At 45.1% G+C, this 8,609-nt stretch overlaps 1 protein-coding gene across 3 annotated transcripts in view; it reads right to left on the reverse strand.

The window, feature by feature from the left end:
- TEC (tec protein tyrosine kinase) overlaps positions 1-8,609 on the reverse strand; it is a 166,619-nt gene that overhangs the window by 133,998 nt on the left and 24,012 nt on the right. Inside the window, exon 1 of one of the 3 annotated variants that reach the window (XM_014591942.2) lies at positions 3,578-3,801. The exons of the other annotated variants lie outside the window; for them this stretch is intronic. The gene's annotated coding sequence lies outside the window, so the exon portion shown is untranslated. Of the gene's footprint in view, positions 1-3,577; positions 3,802-8,609 lie in introns of those variants that run through there. 3 annotated transcript variants of the gene reach the window in all.

Genomic DNA, 8,609 nt, shown 5'->3' on the forward strand with positions numbered 1-8,609 from the left:
GCCCCTTGACCTCCAATCTCCAAACCTAGGAGCTAAAGAAATCTCAGTCCTTTATCAATAAACTACCCGGGGTCGGATTTAGTAGAGGATAAACATCATACCTCACAGAACAGCAATTTTTAAATAAGATACACACACTACTTTACGCAAAGAACACCCTTCCCTGTCAGTAAATTCCAAGGAGAACCTACTTGATGGGATCAAGAAGTTCCATATTACACAGTATCTCCCATAGAGGTTTGGACGGAAACTACAGAAATAATCCCCACGAGGCTACTTCTTACATCAACACTTGGTCATGGCTCAGTGAACAAAGTCTTGAAGGCGCTTCTACATGGGCTGAGTCCGTTAGGTTACTTTCTGCTTCTCACTCGAATATAAGAATAAATATCAGAATAGGCAAATAGGAACTGTGATCGTTGGCTTACCTGTTAGTCTTTATTCTGTTGCTGAATAACTAAATACCACCCTGGGTAATTTATAAAGAATTAAGATTTCTTTAGCTCATGGTTTACGGAGGCTGTAGGTCAAGGGGTCACGGCCGGTGAGGACCATCTTGCTGATGGGGACTGTCAAGTCCAGAGAGCGCAAGGCCCCACGCGTTGTGAGGGCAGTCCTGTGTCGCGAGGGCAGTCCTGTGTCGCAAGGGCAGTCGCATGGGTGTGACATTCTCATTCCCTCCCCATCTAACCCCTCCAGGACTCAACCAGGGGCTCTGCCCTAATGACCTTTTCCAATCCTAATCACCCCCCAAAGGTCCCATCTCGTAATCCCATTTTTGGGTTAAGTTTCTGCCCTCATAATACCTCTACAACACAACCCCATTTCAACACGTGAATTCCGAGGGGGCACGTTTCAAACCACAGCAGTCCATCTCTGTTACATACTATCCCAGGCTCCCGTTAGGCCAAATCTGACAGCCATTCAGTTCAAAATATGTGACGGGGGAACCAGCAGTTAGCATAATGGCTATGTCGCTGGACTCCCACATAGTCGACCACGGTTCGCGTCCCGGACCCGGTGGCTTAAAAAACTCACACCGGGCGCGTGTGCGTGCCCAAGATCCCGAGAGGAGAATGGAGGAGAAGGGATTGCGGCGTGACCATCCCCCCTGGGGGGTGATTTCTCTCTTTCTGTCTCTATGTCTCTGTCTGTCTGGCAAGCGCACGTGCCCTATAGCGAAAAAAACCTCTCCAAAAAAAAAAAAAAATATGTGACGGAAAAGTAAATGTTCCATTACTAATACTCTAACGTAGCATAATGTAAACGGTCTATTTGTGGAATTCTGTAAAGGCTAATTATAACTAGTACACACACCTGCCTGAGGGCCAACATTGTACCGTGTAGCCATCTAAATAACCCAAATTTAGAGAAAACACCAGCCATCCCAAGACCCGAAGCTTCACACTGGACACATTTCCACTGTGAGAGTCCGGCCTCGTCTGAGTCCTCACCTCCCTGCTCTTCCTGCGAGCACTGAGCTACCAGAGTCAGATAGCCGTGCGGAAGAGTGACTAAGACCCCAGCAGGTGTCTTTTTCAGAGTTTTTTCTTCCTGCTACATCAGAAAGTTCTAAAGGGTTGCGTGTGACAGGTGTGGTTTTCAGTTCACATGTGAGATAAGCAGGTTTGTGTTCTAAGTTAGTGAAAGAGCAAAGCAGGATTAAGGCAACTGCACAGAAAGCTTCCAAGGCTGCTGACAGTCCACCAGAGCCTGAGCTCGTCCACACAGCCCACGCACGGGCCACGCCCAGGGGGCTGATGAAAATAGACGCACACATGACAGCAAAGGCATCCTGGTACTTACACAGAATACCTTCTCAACCACCACTTACTTGATACATGGGCTGTACGTTGCACTTTAAAACTGAAGGGAACTGGCTTAAAAGGCATAAAAAACTTCTGTCACTCAACTGGTCTTCCAGAATGACCGCCTTGTCTGCATCTGCGGAATGTCATCGGCCAATCACCCTAGAGCGTCCTAGTCTTGGCATAAATGGCAGTACCTGCATTTCTGGGTGCAACTGGTTCTTATCAGTTTTTTAAAAATCAGTCAAACTGGTGTCAGAGCCTGAACAAGGAAGCAGCGTATGTATTCACATTCCCTCCTCCGCGCTTCCCAGGGCCTGCATGCACAGTTTACCAGTTTCCCTATCGTCCTAAGAAATGCCGAGAATGACCTAGGGAGAAATTACTATTCCAGAGAGGTCAATCTCTCACAGCGCTGGCTGAGGGAGCCCAACACCCAGGCACTCGGCTGGCCCACCCTGACAACTGGACTCACGTCTGTGTGTGGGCTGTGGCTCAGAACATTCCAACAGCAAACACAACTTTTTGCTCCAAAATTAAAAATAAAACATAGAATGCAAACACCTCTTGGGTCAGCCTGGTGGTTAAGGAGCGGGATCCCACATGGCCAGCTGTGTGGTTTGAGTCCCAGACCCGGAAGCTTAAGAAACATGCCTGATGTGTGTGTGCATGCCCAAAATCCCAGGAGGAGAATGGAGAAGGGACTGAAACATGGCCATTCCCTCCGGGGGTACTTTCTTTTTCTTTTTTTTTTTTTTTTTGGAGAAGTTTTTCCTATACGGTGTGTTCCCTTCCTAGAAAGACAAAGTGTTCACTCACTAGAAAGACAAAGAGAGACAGAGAGACAGAAAGCGAGAAATCACCCCCTGGGGGGAGGGGGATGGCCACACCGCAATCCCTTCTCCATTCTCCTCTCGGGATCTTGGGCATGCACACACACGCGCCTGGCATGAGTTTAAGCCGCCAGGTCCAGGACTTGAACATCGGTGGATTACATGGGAATCCAGCGACATAGCCATTACACCATCTGCTGGTCCCCAAAATGAGAATAACATATGAGTAATACTAGATACCATTAAATGCCCAAACATATGGATCATTGGCATCCCGGAAGGTGAAGAAACTAATAAGGATATTGATAATCTATTCCATGAAATCCTAGAAGAAGACTTTCCAAACCTAGAGAAACACTCAAATATCCAGACCCAAGAAATACAACGGACTCCACATAGAATCAACCCAAGAAGATCTGCCCCCAGGCACATCATAGCCAGATTGATCAAGACCACAGATTTCTTACTTTCTATCTCTCTGTCTCTCTCCAGCGATCACATGTTCCCCGAGGCAAAAATAAAAATAGAGTGAGTTGACAGGTGAAAAGTGATTGCAAGGAGATAAAGGAAGCAGAGGGGACAGCGGTGTACACTGTACCAAGGTAGCACAGGTGACCCAAACAATGGTTGGGGCGCTGACTCCCTGTACAGCCAGAAATCTGTGTACCTTTCGGGTCCCCCAGAATAATCCAGGGACTTAAAGACAGACCCCCTTCACTAACGGATTCATCTGAAGAACCTCAGATTTCTATATCCAACTACACACCTGACGTCTTCATTTAGATAACTAGTAAGTACCTCACACAGAACGGGACTCTAGACAGTCCCCTAAAGCCTGCTCTCTACCCAGTCTTTGCCATCAGAGTGGATGGCTTCCTCCTCTCCCCAGCTGCTCAGTCAAAACTAGAAAGATTATCTTTGACTCCTGTCTCATACCTCAAATCTAACAGCACGTTCTGTGGACCTTCCTCCAAAACATCTTCTGAACCTCTTCTGGCCTCCTTCAGTCCTCTTGGATCAGTGCAATCAACAGACAGCACTCACGGGCTCACTGTATGTTTCCACACCACTCTGAATCCTGCCCTTTGGCCACCTCCTCCCACGCAGACCCTGGGGACACTCGTGCAACTTGTTCTCACCAGGGACAGCAGCAAACTGACACCAACGCGCTTGCTGGTTTCCACTTCGTGCTACTTTGCAATCACAAGATGATGACACATCCAGCCTGAGAGCGAGCCTTGACAGATGTAACACGGGGGGAGGGGAAGGGACTTCAGAAAGTTCATGCACAAAGAGAATTAAGGTGCGAGTTTATTCGGGTACTAAAAGAGTCCAAACTCCTGCCTATTTTTATCATACCAGGCATTTTCTACAAACCTTCTGACGACTGCATACATATGGAGAAGGGCAGCTTTGTATCAGCCATTCCAGCTGAAGCCTTCCTGGGCCATCCTGGACCAGTTGGTCCCCAAACATACAGAGGACCCAGGCAACACCACAGGGCTGCCTGCCCGACCACGGCTGAGCAGACACTTAAGCAAGGCCGGCCACGCTGTCCTGAACCTGGCACAGACTAACAGACCAGAATACATGTTACAAAGAAGGTCGTCGGGAAAGTCATGACGTGGTTTTCTGTGCCACCATGTGCGGTGACTTTACCGATGACCCACTACCAATACATGTTAATCAATAGTTCCTGTCGTCAGTAAGGCTTCTAGGCGACAACAGGACTGTCTGTGGTTTACTTGTGTGGGAGCCGACGGGGTGTCTGTGCAGGGAGGCAGCACCGCAGGCTGCACATCGCTGAGCAGGCACCAGCACTACTGAGCTCTAAGTGTAACAGACACGCGCTACTTGCACCGTCCCCTCTAAACATGTCTCCGCTTATTTCTCAACACGATCTTTTTGTATGCATTTTTTATTTTATTTTGACTACGACCACCAAAAACTCTCTGCCCAGACTTCACCCTCCTGCCCCCCAGATCTAGCCAGAAACCAGGATAAATCACCCTACTAATTCTGTCTCTCTCCATCTCTCCCTATTTTCAATTCTTAAAAAATGTTTAAACTTCTCTCTATGCCGCTCTTCTGTCTTGCTAATTCCTACCTTTCGCCCTTCCCCCATAAGATAAGCCAATCAGCAGCCACCTATATTTGAATTCTGAGCTGCTCCACTCTGAGCACTAGCACCACACGGTCCTCATTTCTGAGACCAAAAAAAAAAAAAAAATGTTCTTTTTTTATATATATTTTTCTTTTTTTTCTTTTCCTCTCTTCTTTGTTTTGTTCTATTCCTTTTCTCTTTCTTTTTACCTTTCCCCTTTTCTGCTAAGCCTCCACACACCGATTTTCTAGACAGGTCTAAGTGCTCAGTAGCCAAATAGCTGAACACTTTTAGGGTCAGATTAATCCTCAATTTTCATTGAATCAGATGTGCAAAGGGAGAAAAATGGTACTGTTTATAGATTGCAAGTCCCCTCCCCCTGCATTCCTCTGAATGCTCAGATTTAACTCCAAAAACTAGGGAAAAAAACGTATAATCCATCATATGACCAGAAACCGCCGCAGAGGCACAAGAAATATGAGAAACCAAGAAAATATCTCTCCTCTAAGGGAAAAGAATAACTCCTCTTCCTCCACAGAGAATACAAGGAAACTCATGGAACTGCCAGATAAAGAATTTAAAATATTCATAGTGACAAAGCTAACAGAGATGCAAGAGAAGAGAGACAGTGAACCACAGAAAATGCCAGAGAAAAGAGACAGGTTCCAGGAGGTGAGGAAGTTCTTGCACGATCTAAAAGAGGAGATGCACATCATAAAAAAGAATCAAATGGAATTGTTAGAGATGAAGGCTATAATACGGGAAATCAAAACCTCTCCCTTTAAAATATCAAAAGAAGATTAGATCATGCAGAAGATCGAATCTCAGATGTAGAAGATAGAATCTCTGACCTAGAAAATTCACCAGAAAGACTGAGAAAATAACCCCGAAGAATGAGAGTAACATATGAGTAATACTAGATACCATTAAATGCCCAAACATATGGATCATCGGCATCCTGGAAGGTGAAGAAACTAATAAGGGTTATTGATCATTTATTCCATGAAATCCTGGAAGAAAACTTTCCAAACCTAGAGAAACACTCAAATATCCAGACCCAAGAAATACAACGGACTCCACATAGAATCAGTCGAAGAAGATCTGCCACCAGGCACATCATAGCCGGATTGATCAAGACCACCGACAGAGCTAAGATACTAGATTGGCAAGAGAGAAACATCAAGTTACTTTCAAGGGATATCCCATAAGGCTAACATTGGACCTCTCATCAGAAACAATGCAAGCAAGGAAAGAATGAGAAAATAAATTCAAAGTGTTAAGTGAAAAACAATTTCAACCAAGAATACTGTACCCAGCAAGATTATCCTTCATATGGGGAAAAAAGACAAAAACATTCTCAGTTCAACAAAATCTGAAAGAACTTACCAAACCCAGACCAGCTCTCCAAGAAGTGCTGAAGGGAGTGCTCTACCAGGAAAACAGAAGTCAGACACACAGAAATAGGAGTACAAGAAACAACCAAGAGAAGGGCCAGCCTAATGGTAGGGACAAGTCCAGAGTTGAATGTTAACTTCCAGAGTTTAAATGGAAAGATCAGACCACAGGAACACTGCAAATTCAATACAAGAGAGATTGGGGCCAGCAGTTGGTGTAATGGCTATGTCGCTGGACTCCCATGTAGCTGACCACAGTTTGAGTCCCAGACCCAGTGGCTTAAACTCACGCTGGGCGTGTGTGCGTGCATGCCCAAGATCCCAAGAGGAGAATGGAAGAGAAGGGATTGTGGTGTGGCCATCCCTCCCCCCCTCCTCCCAGGGGGTGATTTCTCGCTTTCTGCCTTTCTCTCTCTCTCTGCCTTTCTGGTGAGCGCACGCACCCTATAGCAAAAATCTCTCACCCCCCCCCAAAAAAAGGAGATTAATTACATGATTCCAAACTAGTGAAATAGGTTTCTTTTCTTACTTTAGACTAAAATATTACTGATTTTCTTCAATGTTTTGATTTCCATATTTAAGAATTTTTGGCTTCTCTTGAACTGTTGATAGATTCATCTACCTACTGTTTTTCCTAGCTTTAAGTTTTAAGCCAATTTCTCTTAACATTTTTTGAGTTTGATCTATTAAAACTAAAACTTTTTTCTTGAAATAAAGAAATCCATCTAAAAATATCTATGAATACCTATTTAATGACTGCAGTAAGCTATATAGCCCAGAGAGGTGCTACTTTATAGTATGTTCACTTTATGAACTGAGGTTTATGCCTAAAGTCAGACATGTGTTTATAGACGTGCTTACTAGTAGCTGTGCTTACTACTGACTTTTTTTTTGAGAAGTTTTTCGCTATAGGGCGCGTGCGCTCGCCAGACAGACAGAGAGAGACATAGAGACAGAAAGCGAGAAATCACCCACCCCAGGGGAAATGGTCACGCCGCAATCCCTTCTCCACCATTCTCCTCTCGGGATCTTGGGCATGCACACACATGCACCCAGCGTGAATTTTAAGCCACCGGGTCCGGGACGCAAACCGCGGTCAACTACGTGAGAGTCCAGCGACATAGCCATTACGCTAACTGCTGGTTCCCGAAAATTTTTTAATTAATTAAGATCTTTAACAAATCAATAAAATGTGGGGGGAAAGGGCATAGAAAACAACTGTACATACCAGAGACAATGTGGGTGAAGGGGGGGATTGGCAGAGGATGAGAGGCAGGGAATCAAGGGGGGGAAGAACAGAAATATCAGAAACAAGAAATAGAAAATTCTTTGTTGATGATAACATGTATGGTAATATCCTTGATTGAGCCAATATACAATGTGTTCTGGATGGAAAATCTCATTTTGTATACTGTATTGATGTACAGTGAATGACTAAAATAAATAAATAAATAAAAGGGAAAAAAATAATTTTTTAGTATATTTTTTATTATTTTAAAATTTGTTATAGGGCACGTGAGCTCACCAGAGAAAGAAGGAAAGGGAAAAAGCAAGCTACCAGGTCTGGGACTCGAACAGCAGTCAGTCATGTGAGACCCTAGTGCCTTCACCACCATACCACCTGCTAGCCTCCAACACAAATCTTTTAAAAACATAATTCAGCCCATGTTGCCAACCCTGCTTAAACTCTCCAATACCGGGGCTAGCAGGTGGCATGGTGGTTAAGGTGCTGGACTCCCACATGGCCAACCGCAGTTTGAGTCCTGAACCTGGTGGCTTGCTTTCTCACTTTCCTATTCTCTCTTTCACTCTGCCCCTCTCTGGCCCAATTAAAATAAATAAAGTTAAATAAAATAATTATTTTAAAAAATAAAATTAAACTCTCCAGTACCTACCGCTATGCTCAGACTGAACCCCAGACCCCATGACCTAGCATACTCCTCCTACGGGATCCAGTCCCACTGCCTGCCTGGTCCACGGCAATTCAATCACACCAGCCCTTCCTCCCTCTCTGCAAACACAGCAGCTCCTGGCTGGGGGCTCTGCACGTGAGAATGCGTGACCTGGAAGAGCACTCCGCCTTCTCTCCCTTTTTCTCTCTCACCAGCTCCTTCCTAAAGGGTGAGATTTCGGGCTAAATATCACGGGCATAAAAAACCCTTCACTGCTCAGTCTAAGCAGTCAGCCGTCACTCTCATTCCCATCTTTCCCGTTTTATTAGGTCATGGGGAAAGACATGACGCGTTTTTTCTGGTTTTCTGTGCAAAAATGCGTCATGACTCTCCCAACGACCCAATAATTCTTTGCATGGTATTTATCACTAGAAGATATTTTTCTTGAGTGTGTGTGTGTGTGTGTGTGTGTGTGTGTGTGTGTTTAAGTTTTTTGTGGCTTCGCTTCATAGGCATGGTCAGTCAAATCGTTGTCAACTGGTTGTTAAGTTGCTCCCCAGCTCCTCCTCTTCCCTAGA

The sequence above is a fragment of the Tupaia chinensis genome, unplaced genomic scaffold (assembly GCF_000334495.1).
Source record: "Tupaia chinensis unplaced genomic scaffold, TupChi_1.0 Scaffold000054_1, whole genome shotgun sequence".
NCBI classification, from domain to species: domain Eukaryota; kingdom Metazoa; phylum Chordata; class Mammalia; order Scandentia; family Tupaiidae; genus Tupaia; species Tupaia belangeri.